Genomic DNA, 503 nt, shown 5'->3' with positions numbered 1-503 from the left:
TGGGCACCGCCGCGCCCCGGTGCCCCGCCCCCCTCCTCCACCCCAGGTGAGGTCTGCCTCCTTTTTTTCCTTTTTTTTCTGTTTTTTACTTTTAGGTTTATGTTTAGTTTAGATTTAGTTTTAGGTTTAGGTTTAGGTTTAGCTTTAGGTTTATAGGTTTAGTTTTAGGTTTAGATTTAGTTTTTTTCCTTTTTTTTAGTTTTTTTAGTTTTAGGTTTAGGTTTAGTTTAGTTTTAGGAAAGAAGAAGAAGAGAAAAAGAGGAGAGGAGGAGAAGAAGAAGAGGAAAAAGGAAAGGAAGAAGAAGAAGAGGAGGAGGAGAAGAAAAAAGAAGAGGAAGAAGAAGAAGAAGAAAAAAGAGGAGAGGATGAGAAGAAGAAGAGGAAAAAGGAAAGGAGGAAGAAGAAGAAGAAGAAGAAGAAGAAGAAGAAGAAGAAGAAGAAGAAGAAGGAAAAAGGAAGAAAAGGAAGAAGAAGAAAAGGAAAAAAGAGGGAAAAAACCCGAC

Source organism: Triticum aestivum, chromosome 3D, assembly GCF_018294505.1.
Source record: "Triticum aestivum cultivar Chinese Spring chromosome 3D, IWGSC CS RefSeq v2.1, whole genome shotgun sequence".
Classification (NCBI taxonomy): Eukaryota; Viridiplantae; Streptophyta; class Magnoliopsida; order Poales; family Poaceae; genus Triticum; species Triticum aestivum.
This window is presented reverse-complemented; position numbering follows the sequence as displayed.